Source organism: Macaca thibetana, chromosome 13 (genome assembly GCF_024542745.1).
Source record: "Macaca thibetana thibetana isolate TM-01 chromosome 13, ASM2454274v1, whole genome shotgun sequence".
Lineage (NCBI taxonomy): Eukaryota > Metazoa > Chordata > Mammalia > Primates > Cercopithecidae > Macaca > Macaca thibetana.
In genome coordinates, this window is record NC_065590.1 from 17210219 (window position 1) to 17232193 (window position 21975).

The window sequence follows — 21975 nt, forward strand, 5'->3', positions numbered from 1 at the left end:
TGTCCTGTCTTCTAAAGCAGTTTGAAATGAAATTTGCCCCCAGAGCTGTGCACAGAGGAAATGGGGAACAGATCATTCAAGAAGGAACACCCTACCCGCAAGCCCTGTGCTAGACTCGCATGGGTAGGCATCCCCAAAGTGTTGCACCCTCCACGCCTGGGCAGCTCACTGCTTTTCTGAACACCAGGATTTGTGCTTCCTAGCTGGTTCTCCACTTAGATATTTATTTAGATGCTTGACAATGAAGTATCAAGGAGCAGAGCAGGTGTAATGTCCTCATATACTGCTGCCATCTGTGCACTCCTATGCTCCTCTTAGGCGACCGGGCACATGTAGAGCTTGCTTCTGATGGCATTTGGATTGGAAATACATTGACCTATTTCTCCTGATAGCAGAAGTTTGTGGGGGAGCTAGGTGAAGTGTAAATGCACAGACAGCAGAGCAGATCTGTTTGTGGCAAGAGAGGGAGCCCCTCTGCCTTCCTGGTCCTAATCCCCTACCACCCCTCTCCCTCTCTACTCCTGGCCCCTGGCCTGGACACCATGCTTTCAGAACAATTCTAGAGCAACTATTAGCTGGTGATGGCTTCTGCTGCATTCCCTCCCAGAGACACCTAACTTTGACATTAACTACTGGAAGACCCGTAAAGTCTTCCAAGCCAAGGAAGGAATATTGAATGCTATAATTTCAAGACAGCTATAGGTCAGCTGGGGAAATGTGCACAGCAAGAATGGAAGCTTCTGGATACCCCTCCCCTGGGAAGGCAGCTGTCTGGGGCCCTTATTTTGGCAGTCAGCTCTCAAGGCATGCATCAGTGCACCTGAAACACTCTATAAATGGAAAACTCAGAACACAACGTGTCACATCGACACCACCAGTATGCACAGTGGAACCCACACAGTTAGTTAAATTTAATTTCCTGCAGAGACATGGGGACTTAGCTCAAATGTCACCTCCTCAGGGGAGTCTTCCCTAAACCCAGGTTGAGTTGAGTACCCAACTGAGTGCCCCACTAGCTTCCCAAATCCCTTCCCTGTCAGCACGTAGCCCATTCCAAGGTGCTGACGTGTCTGTCTCACCTATTTGTCAGGGAGTTATCTGAGGGTGAGGGTCACATTTTATGGATATTTGCAACCTCAGTGCCTAGCACAGTGCTGGATACATAGTAGACACTCTTAAATGTTTCTGAAGAGGGACCATGCCAGCTGTGTCCAGACAGCCACCAAAATGACCCTTCTGCTGACTTATTATGGAGCCTGGCATACTACAATAATTTTTTTTTTTTTTTTGAGACAGTCTCGCTCTGTTGCCCAGGCTGGAGTGCAGTGGTGCGATCTCAGCTCACTGCAACCTCTGCCTCCTGGGTTCAAGCAATTCTCCTGCCTCAGCCTCCCGAGTAGCTGGGACTACAGGCATGTGCCACCACACCCGGCTAATTTTTTGTATTTTTAGTAGAGACGGGGTTTCACCATGTTAGCCAGGATGGTCTCTGTCTCCTGATCTCGTGATCTGCCCACCTCGGCCTCCCAAAGTGCTGGGATTACAGGTGAGAGCCACTGCACCCGGCCTAAAATATATATATATATATATATATTTGAGTTAAAAAGTTAGTCCTATGCCTCAAAGATCCCTTTCCAAAATTGAAGCTTCATTGGGAGGGATAATTGTTACCGATATTTTGGGGGGTTGGTTTGAGCTGAGCTTTGCAGAATACTTGACATAGGCTTGGCACTTGCAGAGGACCTCTAGGAGAGAAGAGAGTGAGGTGTCCCAGGTCTCAGTGGCATAGGAATGAGAGAAAACCATTGTTGCTGGAAGTGTAGGTCTGAAACCTGATTTCTATGTCACCAGTAGTTCTTCTCCCAACTTTTTTTTTTTAATTATTTTTAGAGTTGGGGTCTTGCTCCGTCACACAGGCTGGAGGGTAATGGCATAAACATAGCTCACTGCCACCTTGAACTTCTGAGCTCAAACAATTCTCCTGCCTTAGCCTCCACATTTTTTTCCTTATTAAATATAAAAACATTAGAATATACTCTTCAAGTGAGCCAGCTATTAGAAAAACACTACCTGACACACAATAGGGACTCAGTAAACATTTGTTGAACAACTTATTTTGGGAACACTGCCAGCCACACTCTTACTTCTTTCTGTGTGGCTCTAGCTTGCAAGGATAAGAGAAGGTGGAGGGAAAGGTAGAATGGGCCAGGGCTGGATTCCAAACCACAGCCCACCCACAACTCTTTATTTGCCACTCTTTATTGCCTGTGTTATGGGAACTCTGCCACTCTTTATCACCTGTGTTATGGGAATTCAGAGCAAGGACTGACACTATTCATCCTGGACTGGGTTTGGAAATGCAGTCATACCCCAGGAAAGAATCCCTTTTCTTCCATGTGGAGGCCCAACCCCATGCCCAGCCCCAGATGATTGAGTGGTGATGTGGGTACATGTGGTGCATGCATAGGGTGTGTGGCCACAACAGGCAGCCCCTGAGTGCCTCTGCTTGAGAGGCAGAGGGAAACCCTTGCTGGTCAGAGCCTAGGACTCTCTCAATGGCACGGGGCCAAGATGAGGTCCTTGGGCATGACAAGGGCCACCTGCAGAAGGAAGGACATCATGGTTTGCACAGTGTGTGATGGAAGGTGTGTGTAGTTAATTATTGCCGGCTAGGTTTGGTGCTTAAACTAGCTACCACCTACGAAGGTTGAGAAAAGGAAGAAAAAGCAGTTAGAATGCAGGAAAGAGGGAAAAACCCCACCTCACCCACTTAACAGGCTCAAACTGCTGCTGCTAGCTGCCTGTGAGGTGGGGACAGTCCCCTGCAAATGCCCTGCTTAGACACTTGGGTTGCCGTGGCGAGCACCTTATGAGACAAAGGCGTGAAGGCCTTCTCCGAGCACAAAGGCAGACAAAGGCACTTGCCCGGTCCTGCAGGACCAGTCCTCATGCTGGATACCGAATGGCTCAATTACTATGCCTTGGACCAAGGAAGGGGGTGGGTGAGGAGGAGAACTTTGGGAGAAGTGAAGCAGAAAGAATCTTTGTGACAATGACAATTTAAGAAACACTAGACAACCAGCTTGCTGGGGCGCTTCTAAACCTTCTGCGGGGAGGTGAAGCAGTGGAGCGGTCATGTGGAAAATTCCCTTTCTCCTCCATGCACAGTCATTCCCAAACTGAGGGAAAGGCACTGTTTTCCTCGTGAAAACCCTCATTCTGGACAAGATTCCATCAGGCTAGGAGAAAATGCCTTCACCTGGGAAGAAGTTGTATTCAGTAAGCGTAGAGGACTGAAGGGTTGAGTCATGTTGGTCTCTTGGAGATCTTTGGTTTCAAGGAGGATTCAAATGTGTCTGATTTCTTAAAATGTAATTAGACAGAGAAAGGGTTGCATCTGGCCAGACCATGGTGGCAGGGGACGTGGAGGGAGGCCTGGCGTCCCTCCTTCCACACGCTCCCAGGCTTCTCTATGTATTTGGGGGCAGCATTCATACTTGACTGGTTAGAAATCCTAAGGAAGCTTCCAGCAGCATTCAGCCCCCACACCTCCCATCCGTGGAGCCTTGCTGGGGAGCTGTCTCCGCAGGTTTGCTGTACCTGGGCTGCAGCTCTTGGCAGCTGTGCCCATCAACCCTGATGAGCCCCTGCACGTCCCACTGGGTAGACAGCAGCTATGAAAACTGTTCTACATGTCTGCTCAGATCAAGGTATCATCTGCTGCACCACCAGACAGCCTGCCCACTTCAGCCAGCCCTCCACCTAGAACAATAGGGAGCATGGTTGCTGCTGGTGTGTGACAGCCCTGCCAAAGGTTGCAACTTAGGAGCAGAGATTCAAGCCAGTGCTATAAATAAGCCAAGCTTTATTTTCCTACAAGCAGCTTGGTTTTACTACTGTTTGATGCTGTAAATGTGGTAGATATCAGATCCACCTACAGACAGGCCTGCCTTGAGCCTCCCATGGTGCTTCTAGCCAGGTGCCTTTGGCAGGGTGACCGAGCCAGGCCACAGCTGGGACTGTAGCATGGGGAATGTTCCAGGCACTCACTCAACATCACTAGAGCTGGCAAGGCTTGCTCTGAGCCAACCCTTGTTCTACTGTCTTGTTCCAGGTAGAACCCATCAGCCAAAGCTCCTTCAATACTAGCTCTTGTCTCCTGACCTGGTCAGAAGCATTTACCAGCAAGGGCCACTTTCCTCCGACCATTCTATGTAAGTATTTTCCAGCTTTTCCGAGGGAGGCAGGGAGGCTCTGCAGGTGATGGCTTCAGGACGTTTTAGTCCCATCTAGGCCCCTGGCTGGGGCTGTTATCTCCCACCCAAATTGGAGGCAGCTGCTGCCAGATGTGAAAGAAACTCCCAGGTGTGCAGGAACAAAATGAGGAGGTGTGATCATTTACATTCAGTAAATGATGGTGCGAGCACAGACTGTCACCAAGAGATCTGTCTTCCTGCCAACTTCTACACTAAACAGAGGCTCTGATTTTTAAGAGGGGACAATCCTGTAGGGGACAGAGAGGGTCTGGACCAAGCACTGAGAAAGAGGCCTGCTAGGCAAAGTCAAACCATGTCATTGAGGGAGAGGCTTTGGCCTTGATTCAAAACTAGGCTGACCCAATGCCCTGGTTTGCCTGGGACAGTCATGGACTATGCCCGCCATCCAAGTTCTATTTTTAATGGTGCCCCTTTTACTCACACACACACAAAATCCATGTTTGGATGATAAGTTTTATGATTACCCTATTCCAAAGATGAGAAGGAATTAGGCTAGAAATGCATCCAGAGTGACATGTGGGACGTGGGGCCCCAAGAAAGTTCACTTGGCAGTGCCTAGAGGAAAGAGATGAGTGGTAGAAGGCCAGGTTGGTTCATTCTCAAGCATATTTAGAACTGCAGCCTTGTTGATAATTTTCACTCAGGACCTCGCAGAGTGTGATGCTAGAAGGGTCTTTGGGGTGGTCTAATTTACCTCCTCTCTTACTGGAAGAGGACATTAGGCTAAAAGAGATAAAAGTGACCTGCCCAAGGTTACACTCCAGTTGCTGGCAGAGTGGGGATAGAAACTTGTCCTTAAGGGGTCAGGTCCAAGTACTCTTTGCTGAGACAGGGGGAGATGGAGGACCCTGAAAGAGGCTGCAGAGGATGAACAGACACATGGAAGCTTCTGTGGCAGCTCCAGGGCAGGGAAGCATCCTAGACTACCCCACAGTTCCTAGATGGTGGGATGGGAGGACACATACTGGTGGGGTTTAGACTTGCTGAGCTTGCTTGAACGTGAGCTCAGGTGACACCTGGAGTCACAGGGGACTGCAGTTGGAGCCAAGGGCAAATGGGCTCTCCAAGGTAGTGACCGAGAGGGACCAAAGAGATTAACTGGCAAATAGGACTAAGAATCAGTGAAGAAACAGGTAGGTATGGAGATCAAACGCGAACAGGATCAAATGAGTAATTTATGGAATCTAAATATTGTTCTGTGGTTCAAATTGTAGTGAAATCTGAGAGGCAACTCCTGATAACAGCTACCTTACCCTTGGGTACCGTTTCCCTAGCCCCTTCTTGGGTCTGCAGTGGGGCACAAACCTTAAGCCAGTAACAGCTTCTACCTCTGCTTGGTAGCTGGGAAACTGAGTCACAGAGAAAGTGGCTTTCTCCTGTCTTACAGGATCCTCAGCAACAAGAGTGTGACTAACGAGCCTTGAGAGTGACTCCAGAAGCCTGCTACCACAGTACCCCTCGTGCTTCCGCTGCAGTCACACCTCCTGTGTGTGCTCTCCTGTTGGTGAAGGGGTGGAGTGGTGGATTTTTCTATGAATTTGCTCGTCTGAGTGGGCCCCACAGGAAGAAGCCCAGCATGAGAGTCTGGGGACCCTGGCTTTCTGGTCCTAGTTCTATTGCTGGCTGAGTAGCTATGCAGTGGTGGCTAGTCACTTCTTTTCCTGTCCCTCCTGCTCTTCCTGGTTGTCAGATGAAGGTTCTGGCTTGTGCCATCTTCAAAATCTCAATGCTTTTGTCTTTGCAGGGGGATCTGACCTTGGTTCAGTCATCTACTTAGCTGTGAGTTCATCTCTTGCATCTTCTTGGCAGTCTCTCTATAGAGCATCTTCACAGGTTAGAGAAGGTGGAGCTATGTGATTGAGGGAGGGGCTTTGGACTTGAGTCAAAATTAGGCTGCCTGGGGCAATCATGGACCATGCCTGCCATACAAGCTGCATTTTTAATGGTACCCCTTTAAATATTTGTCCTCAGGTCTCAATGACCTTTGACAATGTAGAATGCAACATTGGAACGTATGACAATGTAGGAATGCATGCAAAATATAATTTTTAAAAATATCAGCTGGGTGCAGTGGCTCATGCCTATAATCCCAGCACTTTGGGAGGCCGTGGCGGGTGGAACACTTGAGGTCAGGAGTCAAGACCAGCCTGACCAATATGGTGAAATCCCATCTCTATTAAAAATACAAAAAATTAGCCAGGTGTGGTGGCAGACACCTGTAATCCCAATCAGTGGGGAGGCTGAGACAGGAGAATTTCTTGAACCCAGGAGGTGGAAGTTGCAGTGAGTTGAGATTGCGCCACTGCACTCCAGCTTGGGCGACAGAGTGAGACTCTGCCTCAAAACAAAACAAAACAAAATCATATTTGGCCCAGATCTACGTTTTTTGCCTCCCACAAGTTTTCATGAGGTTAAGTTAAATATGTCAATTTATTGGCCGGGCGCTGTGGCTCACGCTCATAATCCCAGCACTTTGGGAGGCCAAGGCAGGCAGATCACGAGGTCAGGAGATTGAGACCATCCTGGCTAACATGGTGAAACCCCGTCTCTACTAAAAATACAAAAAATTAGCTGGGCGTGGTGGCGGGCCCCTGTAGTCCCAGCTACTCAGGAGGCTGAGGCAGGAGAATGGCGTGAACCTGGAAGGCGGAACTTGCAGGGAGCCGAGATCGCGCCACTGCACTCCAGCCTGGGAAACAGAGAAAGACTCCATCTCAAATTAAAAAAAGTGAATTTATTTCAGACAGCCTGCAAAGTGGATAGCTCACTAGAGCAAACATACAATCACCTGCAGGCTGACTGTAGTCAAAATAATCTACTGTCACCCTGAATAGGTTTTCTCACATAACATCTACAAAAACCCGGCATACCGTTGTCACACCCACATGGTGCCTTCTGATATGTGACATTAGAAAACCTCAATCTCCTGAAAAAAATCATAAAATAGTTTCAGTATATATGAACTCAGCACACGTTTTTTGTTCAGTGAAACTTCTTTCTTTGATGATGCCTGTTCAAATATTTGCAAATATTGAGAATACACCCACAGAAATCATCCTCTGTTGCTGAGGCCACACAATCGGCAGAAACCAACAGGTAAGACACAAAGGACTGAATGCCACTGGAGGTCACGCAAATTCCAGGAAACCTCAGGCCATCTTAGCCTTCCTCTCCCACCCCCAAGCTGTTAGTTTCTAACTGAATGTGCTACAGAAGCCAGCCAGAATACCATGAAAGTCAGCAAGAAGGTGAAATGGTGAGAGGAGGAGGAGCCTTTGGGTAGCATCTCTTTTCACCTCTCGCTCTAGATGTGAAGAAACTCAGAGGGGGCTGTGGCCTCTCAAGTCGGGGAGGCCATGAGGACCACTAGAAGCAGGCCTGGAGGTGTGGTCTCTGGGGCTGGGCTCTGTCGCTGCCCTCTCTACCCCAAAATGCCTCTGAGATGCCCACATAACATCCAGGGGATCCCAGGATTTCACCCCCTGAAAATGGGAAGGGATGGACAGTAGGGGAAGAATAAGAGAGAAACAAGAAGAAGCAGATGGTAGAAGAAAACACTGGGTGGAGGGAAGAAAGACCAGAGGCCGGTGAGCAGAGCAAAGAGGTGAGCATCCAGGGCCCAAAAGCTGCTTCAAGGTCACGGAAAGCCAGCCTGCATCTGAAAGGAAAGGTCCTTGCAGAACAGAACTTAAAGCAGGAAACAGAATTAAGCGTGGAAAACAAGAAAGGCCGATGTGCCTGAATCTGTATCATTCTAAATCAGTGTATCAGACGCCCAGAACTCTGACAAATCAGGGTTCCCAGACAAACCCAACACTTGGTATGGGCAACACTTCTTTATTATAAAACTAACATCACTGAAAGCTTTTTTTTTTTTTTGAAGACCAAAAATATCACATCTTAGGCAAATGAGTTGAAAATCCCTCAGAGTGACACCCTATTTTTTTCCACCCATTTCTAAAGTCAGAGGACACCTGGTAAAGAAACTGGTTTTTAGGTAAAGAAATGCAATTCCTGGTGCACGCGGTTTCCTGGTGGTACAGCACTGAAGTGACATCATGGAAATATTTGTGTCTCAAGGTCAGTCTGCAGGGTTTCTGTGTGAAAGCATGAGTCTTAGTCAGTGGTGGGAAAGTGTGTGTGTGCACCTTTGCGATCTGCTGCTGTGTACTGCTCTCTGCTTCAAAGACAAAGTTTTAATTAAAGCCAGGTGGGCAGCTTGCCAGGATTTTCCACACTTTTGGCTCACCTAGGGATGCAGCCTAAGTGTAGGTTATACCATTTGGAAACGCCTCTGCTCCTGTCATTTGGAAGGAAATAAACCAATTGTTACTTGGCATGGGGGGCTGGGGGGAAGAAGTTTGTCTTCCACTCAAGGGCAAGGAATCCATGACATAAGACGCTCATTCTGGTGGTGAATATGAACGGTCTAGTTTGTGCAGCATTCATTACGGTGACAAAAGTAGGAAGCAGCAGACTGGGAACGTATGGAATCCTTTGTCTTAATTAAAAATAAAGTAGGAGCTATGGAATTTGGCCAAGCCTCATAAATCTGCTTAAAAAAAAAAAAAAAGCATCAAGACTCTGTCGGATAAGTTTAAATAGAACCAACTGAGCCCTCTGGAGAGTTAAATAGATTCCCCACTCATGTGGACACCCGCTCTCCTGTCACTTTCCCGCACTCTGCAGGCAGCAGTGGTGCTCATTAACCAGCAACCCTCCAATTCGCCTCTGACAAGCTTATCCCCCTGGAGCACACGATTCAAAGATGATAAATTTACTCCCGCTTGTAAAAATGAAACTCTCCTCGGGGCAATAAAAACGCTCTGAGCCTTTAGGAAATAAGTTCTTTATCTGATAACCTACCTTCATTAACAAAGTCTGGTCCTCTTGGTCAGGACAGCTCTTCACTGCCAGGGAGAACTGCTCTAAGGTAACTGGAAGGGAAGAAATGGAAATTGTGAATGACTTCACTTCCACCTCTGAGCCCTTCTGATATGAATGAGGACACTGTGGTTAGACATAAATAGCATGCAGTCCGTCCTTCCTTGGTGACATGGCAGAGCTCCCCAACTGTCCCCTGCATGGGGCAGGGGCCCCCACACAGGGACTTCTCCACTCCATCAGATAGAATCATTACAGTAGAGTACAAGGCCATTCCCATCAGCAAAGATCCTCCCTGAACTGCCAGGAGGTCCTGGGTTCAGCTTCCTTTTGGGCCGTCTTGTCCCCAGAGATGACACTCTATCCCCACTTCCTGGGACCTTCACTGAGAAGACTCCACCTGCCTTTGTAAATCTGACAGTGCTACTTTTTAAAATCTCAATCTTCCATCATGATTTCCATGGCTTTAATTTTTCTCTTGGTGTATGGCCCCGAGTGTTGACTGAAACCCCACAAACGCCCCCAAATATATGAAGTCCTCTTTCTCCAACCAACCTTCTCGAAGAGAATAGGGAAGAGAAACCCAAGAAGGTTTACGAAAAAAAAAAAGTTTTAATAATCCAATGAAATTGGCCATGAAAGCCCTAGAAATGTTAATCTAGAAAATTTACACAAATTACATTCCCCTTCTCATATTTATGGCCAGGTTCTCATCAAAGGCTCACTTATGTGGTCACCAATGTTTATTTTGGTTTAAGCCACAGACTGCCCTCCTGTAGGCTGTGTTGACTATATTGTTTCATGCTTGAAAATACTCCCACAATTCTCTACCACTCTCAGATTTAAAACCACTTATTTGACGGGCATTAAGGCTTTTACTAAGTTAACCCATCTAGATTAGCCTTTGATTGCTATACTCAAAGCTGCATTCACTCTTTACCCACTATGACCCTTCATTGCTCTCTGCTGGGAACAGTTCTGCCTCTTGTCTTTGAGTAGCGCAAAACTCAGTCCTCCAGTTGAATATACCAAGCCCACCCGTCCAGCCAATAAAGCCACTGATTGCCCTCCGGTCCCATCCCAACCCCCAAAGATCCCACAAAGGTGGGCAGAGCTAAACTCAGCCTCAAGGCTGAGGGACAGTCTGATTCCAACGATTTGACCTCAAGCAGGCCTGGATGGCATGTCTACAAATACAGATATTTTCAAGAGAACTGTATCAGCAATAATGAATTTTCATCAAGAAAATATTGTCTGGGTAGGTTGTTTGTAGTTTTCAATGTTACTCTAAACTAGAATTCCTTAGACTGCTTTCACCTCTGACTAAATTACTCCATGCAATCTTGACTGCTATCAATTGTATCTGGTGCTGATTATCTCTTCCAAGTTTAAATTTTGCTCTTATCCAGTCAAGACATACTTGGGATCCATAGAGAGATCAGTGTTGCCTTCCACACGCTCTCCAATGCATATACCCACCCAGTCTTCAATTGGCTGAAGCCAGTGTTAATTATATAGAATTGTCAATTTAATCTTTTTTTAAAATTACCTTTGCCTATAAAAGGGGCTCAGCAGAAACTTGTACAGTGAGATAAGGGCCAAAGCTGTGTTAAGTTTACACGAATGCTTTTGCTCTCACTCATTCAGAATACACCTGCCTGGGAAGGACCCTGGAGGTAAGACCTCTCTCCCCCAACTCCGTTCCTAGTTTTGGACTTTTGCTGTGACCTGATTTGGTGTGATAACATATTGATCTCTGACTACTGTCGGAGGATGGCTAAAGAATAATCTACAAATTCAGGTGGTGGGTTTTCTTTAGATCACCTTTTTAAGGTGGCTATTTTATGTGGTAAAGGTTTATGCTGTAACTTAGAATCTTACTTAGCGCAGGTCAGGGAAATCGAAACACTTGCTTCCTTAGAGAGCTACTGTACTGGATTCTCACCGATAGCTCTCTCTTCTCTGCGGTGACCCTGCGTTCATACTTCTCACTGCCTGTGCACTGGACTCCACTACGATACTTCTCGTTGTCATAGACATAGCACCCACTTCAAGTTACCTTGAATTCTGTACATCCAATCCAAGCCAGTCGACTTCCATACCAAGCCAGCCCTTTCCAACTTTTTCCCATTTCTGTGGGACTGTCATCCTCCAGCCACCAGGCCACTGAGCCTGATTCTTTGATTTCTCCCTCAGGACCCCATGCCTGCTGACTCTTGTACGATGATGTCCCTTGGATGCACTCCTTTCCCACAGTGGCACTGCCACTTTGATTCCTGGAGAAATTCTCACTCGTTCCCAGCCTCCATGCCCACCACTGCCACCACTCTGAACCTGGCCCTGCGGGAGCCCTTTGCCTATGGCCTGCCTTCCTCCTCACCATGCCAGGCCTAGCCCCTCTTCCCCGTACAAACCACGCTGATGGCTCCTGACTCTCACTCATGCAGGGTTCCATCTTGGGCCATGCGCTCCCTCCCTGTCTCCTCAGGTTGTCCAAGATCCCACCTGATATGGTTTGGTTGTATCCCCACTCAAATCTCATCTTGAATTGTAGCTCCCATAATCTCCACATGTCGTGGGAAGGGACCCAGTGGGAGGTAATTGACCATGGGGGTGGTTATCCTCCATCCTGTTCTCATGATAGTGAGTTCTCATGAGATCTGATGGTTTTATAAGGGGCATTTCCCCCTTTTGTGTGGCACTTTTCCTTCCTGCCACCATGTGAAGAAGGATGTGTTTGCTTCCCCTTCTGCCATGATTGTAAGTTTCTTGACGCCTCCCCAACCTTGCAGAACTGTGAGTCAATTAAACCTCTTTCCTTTATAAATTACCCAGTCTTGGGTATGTCTTTATTAGCAGTGTGAGAAAGAGCTAATATGCCACCCTTCTTCAGGGCCAGCATGGGGAGTAGTCTCAACACAGGTTTGGCATCAGACAGACCTGACCTTAAACCTTCCCTCTGCCACTTCCAGCTGCGCATCCTTAGACAAGTCACACAGCCTTGCTGAGCCTCGCTTCCTCATCAGTGATGTGTGGAGCCCGGAGCCCACTTGCTGGAGCAGGTGTGAGGCTGTGTGAAGAAACGGTGCTGGCAGTGAGTCTGCACTCCATCTCAGGTTCCTGTACGAAGGTTTCTCTAAGTCTGCCCTGTTCCCTGTTTGATGTCTTGATGTGACACATGACACATGGGGTTTTTCTTTCCCAATCAGTCTCTAGTGTTTAGATGTCTGGGCTGCCCTGGCTTCAGGATAGGGTGCAGGAGATGAACTTGCATCCTATCCCAGACTCTGTCCTGTCCCCATGATGTCCAGCATGCCCACAGCCATGACTCCGTTTTGTGGAACTGGACTGAAGTGGACTTATAGGAACACAAGGCCACACTGCAGTCCAGTTCCCTTCATGGGCTGGCTGAGTTTTATTGGGCTAGCAGCCTACAGCCCTTTCTACACAGATGACAAAAACCAACCTTGAGAACAGAGGCCCAAGAAAAGCAGCATGCACCTATGTCTCGGTTTTTTCCTCCCACCCTAGATGTCAGTGTGACACAAGCTCCTATGCCAATGCAGGTTTCTCTCTCCCCTCACCCCACTCTTATTTCTACCAAATCCCAAAAGAGAAGAAGGGGTGAAAACCATTAGGTTTTCATAAAGACATACCCGAGACTGGGTAATTTATAAAGGAAAGAGGTTTAACTGACTCACAGTTCTGCAGGGTTGGGGAGGCCTCAGGAAACTTACAATCATGGCAGAAGGGGAAGCAAACACGTCCTTCACATGCCAGCAGGAAGCAGTGCTCAGCAAAAGGGGGAAAAGCCCCTTATAAAACCATCAGATCTCATGAGAACTCACTCACTATGAGAACAGTCTGTGCGGCCACTTCCCTGATAGCTGATTCACTGACAACTTGCAAGAGAAGCCTCATGACAAGTTGACATTTCATGACCCCTCCTTCTTCCTCCCCAACTTTTAAATAGGAGGAAAAAACCCTTAAAACGAAAGCATTTGTCGTATCTACTTTCTTCTACCTTTGTTGCTGATTCAAGGGGTTGACTTCCTAATGAAAATAAGATACGCAGCCAAACCAGTGCCGACAAAATGCAAGGTCTCACGGGGGCATGAGTCTCCCTAAGGGACTCTCAGCGGAATCACTTGCTTGCTTCAACATGCATTGTCTCAACTGCTCTTAAGTGTTCCAGTACCATTCATGTCAGTAGTGGGAGGCCGAGGCTTCCACCTGTCTGAGTTAAGTTCTCCTTGGTTGGACCTTTCCGCCTTTGTGTGACAAAAGAAGGGAGAACAAGAGACTTTTAGATAACAAGCAGCTTTGAGGTTGGGGATCAAGGAGAGGAAGCATAGGGAAATAAACACCTGATTCAAGTAAACAATGGTCATTTGGGAGAAAAAAATATGGAGCAGCATGAAACAGGTTTCCTCTTCTGTGCATCTGCTGCAATGATCGGCAGAAGATTATCTACAATGACCTCATCCCCTGCAGTCATTGCTGTAAGGTAGAACCTTACAAAATGGGAGATACCTAACACTCAAGGAAATGGTTGCACCTGGAATAAATTTCATTATAACATGCTGTTTCAAATAAGGGGGAAGATGAAGCAAAGCAAACCCACAATACCATTGTACTGATTTTGCTCTTGAAATATTGCTGGTCAGTTTGGGCACCTGCCGCTAAGTCAGCAGGTACAGTTGACCCTGACCTATAACCTGCACCTGGGGCTGCAGCGCTCAGAAATCCTGTCTCAGAATGTTCTCTCAGCTTCTCTCTCAATCTTTGTGCCAGGGCCCTGGATAACAGGGGCTCTGCCCCTGGGGCTAAGCTTTAGTGGGCCCTGCCCATGGGGCTACGGGGACTGCCCACCTGGAACCTGCACCCACTCATCCAGGGACCAATACTCTCATTTCCTGACCTAAATACCTTAAGCCTCTTTGCTGCGATGTGTTGCTGCTGGGGAGCCACACAACTGCCGTGTCCACTCTAGACCCATGGGGTAGCCAAGGGGCAGCTGATTGCAGGTGTGTGGACAGAACTTGAATGCCTAGACCAGACGATCTGCACAGTGTGGGGTACAGCTGGAGGAGCAATGAGAGAGAGGTGGGCCAAGGAGCTGCTTCTCACCATGCTGCAGAGTTCACACACCTGCTAGGAGTCTGGGCATTCTAAATTCAAATCTGGCCTTCTGGATGAACAAAGCTACATTTTTCAGGGCAGTAGGGCAGAGGAGATTTTCTTCAGCAAGTTGTAAGCTTGCTTTGTAATTCTGCCCTGGGCCCCGCATGGGAGGGACAGGCTCCTTCCTGGTAGGGAAGGAAGACCTGGCACTAAAATACCAGGTTCACCCAGACCTCTTCAGCATCCAAGCCCTCTGTCCCTGGAAAGAGATTGCACCAGCTGAGCTTCAGTCTGGTAGGGGAACATGGCTCTCATCTCAGATACCTATAGTGAAGATGAGGAAGCCAGCTTCCTCGTAGGGATGGCAGAAATATGGGGGCTGACACCTACCCCTCCATGGACAGTTCCCCTGGAGGAGTTTGATGGCTGAGCATTGCTGGGAACCAGGCACCCTTCTCCAGAGGCAGCGACCTCCCTCACTGAGGCTTCCCTGGCACCAGGAGTAGAGGGCCCCACGTCTTCTCACCAGCCTGTCCTTGGGAGCCTTGAGGGTCAAGCTCCCCAGCACCCATACCTGAGGCTCCTGGCCAGGGGCCCCTTATCAGTGACTCCTTCTCCACTGACTGCACCATGAGGTGGGACACTGCAGCCACTGTCCCTCAGCCCTCTCCTCCCACCTGTGTGTGACTGCAGCACTCTCAGATCATCGTGCAGAGCTGTCTGCCACTCCAGACAGCTTCTGAAGTCCCCCACCCACCTCTTTTTCATAACACAACAGAGAAACGTTGAAAGAGAGAGAGAGAGAAACAAAAAGGCTTCATTTTGCAGAAAGAACTCTGGCTTCGTTTTCAGAATCAACACTGAGGGTTGGCAGGGGCCTTTAACTTCTTCGCAACCAACAGTCATGGTGCAACCAGTCTCCTGCACATCGAGATATGGTGGGGGGTGTGGAGCTGGCCCTCAGGGAACCTCCACGAGAGGGTGAGGACCATGCTCACTGTCACCAAGCCTGCCCTGTCAGAGAGTACCTCTTTTCCAGAGAGCGGCAGAGCATGACACGTGTGGCCCTCCTTTTCTCTGGCCCCACATCTAGGAGCCCACAGGAACCAGTATGCGTCTCTTCTCTGGCAGACAAGCTCTTGGTCTATAACTAAGTCTCAACATGTTTTCTGCCCCAAACACTGGGATCTCAGCACTTCCCAAGGGACAGCCTCCTCCAGGATGGCAATAGGCCACTGCTCCTCCAATGCCAACCCTCCTTTTGACCCCCACTGCCATCACCTCTTTGCAGATCTTTGTCCTCTGGCTTGCTGGTCACACCCACTTGTTTTGGTCTCCATCCTCCATCCAGCTCCACTCTGGGTCTCTTTCTCCAAAGCACTACATCCCCTGAAGCTAGGAAACTTTCCCTCCAGGGAGTCCTGGTGTGATGGTCACTCTCCTACTCCTTCCTTTCCTTGGCCACATACTGCTGCCCAGCAGAGGCTAAGCTCCATGATGTAGCATCCAGCACACCTCACCACCCACCCTGGCCCACTTTTCCAGGCTCATTCTCTCAATATTGTTTCTTGGCCTTTCTCCCAAACACCTTCCTCCTGACAAGGCAGGCCCCTTGTCATTCCCTGTTCAAGTCCTTCATTCTGCCACCTCCACTTTTGTCCACTCTATGGCTTCTTCCCATCCTGCACAGCCACGTCCCCACCTTTGGGATCCTATGTATGTTTCAAGACCCAGCACCAACGGATCTTCCGTGACACCATGTGTGAGCCTGTGGCTTTGCACGGAGCCTGCACCTCTCACGGGCTCTCCTGCTCCACGTGTGTGTGGCCCCTGTGTTCACATCCTATTCCCTCTGCTGGATTGAAAAGCATCACATTGTTCTGATAATCTGAGTCCTAAGTCTGGCAAATAGGAGGTACTGAAAACCTTCTAAGCAAATAAACTAAGTGAGTCTATACTAAGACTGTATTTCCCTAGGTAGGCAAAATGCCAGTTTGGCCAGTCCCGGGGATGGGAACGTAATGGGGGCTGACTGACATCTTGGAAGTCTTTATTCTAGACTGAACCATAGGAGCGAGACATGGAGAACTGGTTGCCAAATCCTAGATGTGAGCAGTTCCCAAAGGGGCTGGGGGGCCTGAAGGAGCCCAACCCGTCTGCCGTGTTCTGGGCTCAGGGAGAAAAGCAGCGGCCCTCTCTCCACATGGGGGGCATTGTACACCCAAGACTTTCATCCTGCTGCTTAGGGCTCTCTGCTGGTTGCTACGGGAACAATCTGTAGTCTTTTGCTCAGGCACAAAGTCAGGAGACAGAGCACAGTGGTCACCTGCTTTCCTGAAAGGCAGAGCCCTTTCAGCTTGGGGCAAATGCACCATTCACTCAGGAAGAGATGATGGCGCCGCTTATCTAGATCCTTTCTGGAGCCCAGGGACTCCCTGTGTGCAGGCGGATGCCCTCCCCAGGATGGACAGTGGCACGCTCTCCCCTATTTGACATGGCCTTGGCTCACCATGGCCAAAGGCTGCTTCCTGGGGCCTGCTGCAGTCTTAGCCAAGAGCAAGGTGTACAGCTGGGGGCAGCCAGAAGCAGCAGCCGCTGTCACCGCATCTTTTCCCCAGTGTCATCTCCAGCAGCCAGGGTGAGCCTCCCCATGGCCCAGCTCTGTTCCACCTGCAGATCCCCCTTCCCCTGCATGGAAGGACAACTTTGACACTAACACTCAGCTGGAGGCCACAACCACCACCACCACCGTCCCATCAGCAGAACAAGAGTCAGCCCATTTTGGGAAACAAACACTGTGGACTCCAGTGTCACACTTAAATTGGGAAGATAATGGACAGGGCGGCTGCAATTGCCTCGGGCGTGGCATCTATCCTGTTTTCCACCCCGCAGGGATTTACCCTCCCATTTAATATAGTGCTCAGGCTCAGGACCTGGATGTTATGAGGAGGCCCCGCAGTCCTCTCTGCCACACGCCTGTCTCGGCATCTGCATGTGTCGCCCCAGGTCACGCATGCGCCACACGTCCAAGCTGAGTTGGACCCAATTCTCTCCTCTCCACCTTGGTGCCCAGAAGCAGCCTTTCCCTTGTCACCCTTGGCTTTCCTCCTACCTCACCCTCCACCTGGAGGCCGTTCAGGTTCCTTTGCCTTCACGCTTCCAGAACCGCCCCCCGCCACGTAGACCTGCTGCTGTTGCTTCTCAGTTCCTGTCCTCAGAGCTGTTCACCTCCACACCTGAAGAAATCTTCCCAAAGCTTTTCCCCAGACTCCCCACTGATGGTGGGAGTTGACAATGACAGCTACTGGCCTTGGCACTCAGGCCCCATGGGACCCTGCTGTTCACCCTCACATTGGCCCTACATCCTGACCACACCAAGCCACAAGCACTTTCCCAAGTCATCCACGCACTTCATGCCTCCCTCCTTGTTCTTCCATTTGCTCAGAATGTCCTTTCCACCTTCTGGATAGCTAAATTCTACCTGCCCTTCAAAAGGCAAACTCTTAAATGTTGCTTGTCTCACTGGAACTTCGTGGGGAGCCGCGTGGACTCTGCACCCCGTGCCCAGCTACTGTCTCTCCTGTGTTCTCTCGGGGCCCCTAGTCTAGGGGCTCTCATCTCAGTTCTGACCAGTGCTCCTTGGGAGCAGGGGCTGTTTCACACTGGACCTTTTATTCCTGGAGCGTAATGCAGTCCTTGGCCCACAGCAGGCCTTCAACAAATATGGGGTGAGAAGGGTGGATAAGGGAATGAAGGAAGGGTGCTCCCCATCAGGATTGTTTCCGAAGGATAACTAAGTAGATGCCAGATTCAGGAGGCGCAGCTCCATAGTTTCAATGTTGATTTTTCATGCAGCAGTAGAAGGCTGAGAGATGAAGCAAGCCGCAGCTTCTCAGGACCTTCTGCTGTATTGGCCCTATGGTCTGAGGCAATATCGTGATTCTATTCCATAGGACCAACGCGGTCTGTGTGCTTCTTGCAAGAAGAAAGAACAGAGCAAACTGAGCTCAGCTGCTCACAGCTGCCACAGGTCCTGAGCAGCTGGGACCTTAGGCACCTCTGGTGTTAGGGCAGAACCTGGGTGTCTCCTTAAAATAGCACAATTACTAGAAAAACTCAACTGCATGTCCATGGCCTGGAATAAAATTTATTTTGTCTTAAAATTTATTTTTGCATAAAATTTATTTTGTCTTAAACTGCTCAGGATTGAAGAATGATAAGATATGCACAAGGCAAGGAACTCTAATATCCACTGCACCAAGAGGCTGGTTTACATACTGAGAAACAGCTGTTTTGAACATTTTTGAAAGCCATTTTTTTCTGCTATGTTATGTTTTCTAGACTAACCTACTTGCATGATTCATGCACTTTAATCTTCCAGCTCACAGAAAGAACTGGTTAGAAGCCATCTCTACTACAAAGTCCTTTTTTGCTGCACTCCTGGACACAGAAGAATTTTCACCCATAGTTATAAAAATCTATGAGATTATTTTATTTTCCAGGTGGCCAATGAAGGGAGAACTTCTGAGTGATTTTCAGGGGCAAAAAAGAATCTCAAGAGATAGGTGCCAGCAATCTTTACACACACTAATGTTATATAAAAATTCAAAAGTATTCAATATCTGCCTTGATATGCCAGAGCTGAGATTCTATGTGTCAGTAGACAAAGGTGAAATATGGGTGAAAAACCTCACTTTTAATTACCTTGTGATCATTTTCCCCCTCTAACATTCTGTGCTACTTTAAGTAGATATCAAAACTTGTACAACGATTGTATCTCAGAGGATAAATGCTGCTTTTTTTTTTTTTCTTTTTGGTTCTCATGTTTCTGAGTAAAAGCCATCATTTTCAAGTTAACAGAGCATTATGTTTTCTCTGCAAATAAAATCTCATAAGTCATAAGCAAAGAGTGAGGTAAATTCATAAAGAGGAGACAAAGCACTATTTTTCCTCCTGGCACTTGGGATCTCTGATAGGTTAAAAATGATGTTTTTATCTCTGGTGATTTATCAAACTCGAGATTTCACAAAAGATAAACAGATGCATTGAAGAAATAATACATCATCTTAATGCTTCATTTTGACACTTTTTGGTATCTAAAGAGCATGTATCTTCAAGATCTCCCCTCCAAAAACTCAATAGTTTCCATGATTTACGCATTTAATTCTTGTTTTTAAGACACACTGAAATGAGACCATGCCAGGAGGCACCTTTCAAGAAGATGGCCACATTTGAAACATACAGATTATTTATAGAAGAAAAACTCAAAGAGCTGAAAGAAAATCTGGTTGTCAACAGACAGTTGCTTTTTCTATGTTTTTTTTCCTGTAGTTCATTTTGGTTTTTGTGTGGGTGGCTCATGTGAGCTCAAAGGTTATTTGCTAAATGTTTTGTGAGATTAGAACATGTTGTCCTTTAAAACCTACATTTAAATTTATGTTTAATGCAAACATGTTTAACTTTACAATATGTGGTATGGAATAATATTTTTAAATACAAAACTATATCTAGAGTGTCTATGATAAATCAAGAGCTATACTTTTATTTTTATTCACCGTTTAGAAGGTCTTATTCTCCATCATGTTCCCAGTGGAAAACTCACAAATACAGTAAGTACACTTGGTGCAAATAATTTCTCTTTTTACTTTTTGTGTTACTTTTGCCCATCAATTTCAGTATTAATGTAACCATATTTTGAAAGTACTTAGATACTAGAAGTTAAATGAACAGGGGCTATAGACCAGATCTGGGCAGTCCATCAAACAATGTACAATTTTTGGATCACAGAGTGGGAAACAAAAGAGCAAAAACACATTTAAAAAGTGGGAAGAACTTATTTTTTATTTTATTTTATTTTGTTTCTTCAGAAATGCTGAGCTCCCAGATTCAGCTCCAACAAGCACTAGGAGCCCTGCAACATGGACAGATGGTAGCAGTCTGCTGGGATTTGAGTCTTCCTTCTGCCTCTTTGAACTATGTGATCTTGGAAAACTTATTAACCTCTCTGTGCCTCAGTTTCCGAGAAGGCAGTGGTTCCTTACTGCCTAGTGGGAGATTAGAGTTGCTCTGTCCCTAATATTTTGCACAGGGCCTGATAGGCTGAGCCCTCACTGAATGTTGGCTCCCTTTGCCCTATACGGCCCTAGGGCTTCCACCTATGTTATTTCATTTAATCTTCACAGAAACTCTGTGAAATAGAAAAAAAAAAAAAGAAACACCGTTCAGAGGCAAACCCAGTAAGAGTAATAGGAAGCAGTACATGCTAACTTTACTATAAATAAATACACAAAGAAACACTTCCAAAAACTCAAGAACACCAGAACTCCCATTCTCTGGGATTCATCTGTGGGAAGGAAACCCCTTAAGGGGTGCAGTGGATGGGGCTGAGGAGCTCCACTGCCTGTCTGGGGAAAGCTGTAGGGTTAGCTGGCCCCGGGGCAAAGTCATAATGCCACAGCTTACTAGCGTGTGACCCCAGGCAGTTGTTCACCCCTCCGAGCCTCAGTTTCCTCAGTGGGCTTTGCAAGGTTGCTGTAGAAATTAAACAAATTACAAGGGCCAAGCATTTGGCGAGTCTTTGGCAAAGAGAAAATTCTCTATAGATGGAGGTGGCTGTGACAGCTATAATCATTACACAGATGGCTGTGTGTTGGCCATTAGACTGGGCTCAAAGGGTGGCATTTCATTAGCAGCCAGGTCAAGTACAGTCACTAACTTCTGTTCTTGAGAGTCCTCCATAAAACACATATTGTTAGGTGTCAGACTTGGCTTTTGCCTTTCTTCCCCCTCTCCCCAGTGCAACAGAGTTCTCAGGTCACTGGTGATAAAAAAACCACCTCAGAATTTCTCACTTCCTTCAAAGGAGAGTGAGTCAGTAAAGTCTCTCAAGACAGTGTTCTTCAGGGACAAGCTCCCAAGTTCAGGGGTGTGACAGCACTTCTTCAGAAAACAGCATTTGGGGTCTTCTTAGGGCCCAGCTGACCCAAACCTGAAGTTTAACTACACGGCTTGGGGAGATGGAGAAGCTCGGGGAGGGAACCCCAGCATGAAGACCTATGGGCACAACCTGTAGGATGTCAGAGGAGAGCTTTTCACAGAGCTGCCATCATGGTGGGCAGGCTGTGTTCTTAAACCTTCTCTTCCCATGTCTCTTGGCCAATGCGCCATGAAATTCAAATCCACTTTGGCAAAGTGGTATGCTCTGCCAGATTTTTACGTACTACAACACCACCATCCAGTCAAATTTCTTTCTCATCTTTTTTGTCTAAGAGCCCTCCTTGATGGTAGCACAAGGGACCTCCATGCTCCTACTTCTGCTGGTCTCCGTTTCACCAGGCGCCTCCCTCTGACTTCCAGTTGGCTGCCATCTTTGTTGCTCTCCCTCAAAGCAATATTATGTGTGAGAACAGTCAGAAGGTGAGTTCTCACTTTCATGTCCCTCCATATCCTGCCAAGTCCTGGATTTCCAGACCTCAAACATCAGAGACCCAATGTCCCTGGACTCCCTAGACTCCCCAGGCTGCTCCTGGCCATCACACACTCTGTGAAATGGTGACCCTCAATTCCCAAGTTCACCTTTTTCCCACAGGCACTGCTCATAGGCCTAGGATTCAGCTGTGTGATTGAAGTAGAGAAAACAAAGCCAGGGGACATTCCTTATCTTCCCCAGTGTTGGGGCCTCCAAGATGCT

The 21975-nt window shown here is 47.7% G+C and overlaps 2 protein-coding genes across 6 annotated transcripts in view; one reads left to right on the top strand and one right to left on the bottom strand.

The window, feature by feature from the left end:
- Nucleotides 1–21975, top strand: part of MTLN (mitoregulin) — a 1146577-nt gene that overhangs the window by 637420 nt on the left and 487182 nt on the right. Inside the window, exon 1 of one of the 5 annotated variants that reach the window (XM_050753157.1) lies at nt 14661–14664. The exons of the other annotated variants lie outside the window; for them this stretch is intronic. The gene's annotated coding sequence lies outside the window, so the exon portion shown is untranslated. Of the gene's footprint in view, nt 1–14660; nt 14665–21975 lie in introns of those variants that run through there. 5 annotated transcript variants of the gene reach the window in all.
- ACOXL (acyl-CoA oxidase like) overlaps nt 8818–21975 on the bottom strand; it is a 294217-nt gene continuing 281059 nt past the window's right edge. Inside the window, exon 14 of the mRNA XM_050753124.1 lies at nt 8818–9214. The gene's annotated coding sequence lies outside the window, so the exon portion shown is untranslated. The remainder of the gene's footprint in view (nt 9215–21975) is intronic.